This window comes from Lipotes vexillifer, unplaced genomic scaffold (genome assembly GCF_000442215.2).
Source record: "Lipotes vexillifer unplaced genomic scaffold, Lipotes_vexillifer_v1.1 scaffold7, whole genome shotgun sequence".
NCBI classification, from domain to species: domain Eukaryota; kingdom Metazoa; phylum Chordata; class Mammalia; order Artiodactyla; family Lipotidae; genus Lipotes; species Lipotes vexillifer.
Window position 1 is genome coordinate 4,227,878 of NW_006792683.1, and position 697 is coordinate 4,228,574.

Sequence of the window (697 nt, forward strand, 5' to 3'; positions counted from 1 at the left end):
CCACAGCAGTGAGAGGCCCGCGGACCGCAAAAAAAAAAAAAAAAAAAAAAAAAAAAAAGATGGAGCCCAGACTCTAAAAGGCCAGTCAGTGGGTGAGTGGTTGCCAGATAATTATTCTATCTATGACAGAAACACCACCGATAGTTTGTAACTATGATAACAATGACATTCACTTTCATGATTAACCACCAAAAAATCAGAAATACTACGACATGGTGCCAATCCTAGCTTCCTCTTTTCTGTTCCTTTATGCCAGAGCCACATAAAACGGGACCACATTGTTAATGCCATTCTGCATTAGACTACAAATTAGCACCCCTTCATTGGGCCTGTGAGCGTCAGAGTTGGACGCCAAGGGGAATGCGCTGTTCTCTCAGAAGAAGGCAGAAGGTCTCTTGTTGCCTTTAGGCTGGCAGGTGGGGGAATGGTGGTGGTACATACAGTAGGTGAGGGGGTGGTATATATTAGCAGTGGGAGGGTGGTACATATGGGGGGTAGATATAGCAGGTGAACGGGTGGGCTGTGTACCGAGGGTCAGGCTGGCCCTTACCGTGTTCTCCTGCGACAGGAATGAAGTGAGTCCATGAAGAAGCGGGAGAGGAAGAGAGGGTCGGTCGGGGGCTTGGAGGTGGAGGGAGGTGCCACAGGCGCTGGGTGGAGAAGGGAGGCAAAGAAGCCGAGGGAGGGGCGGGGCTTA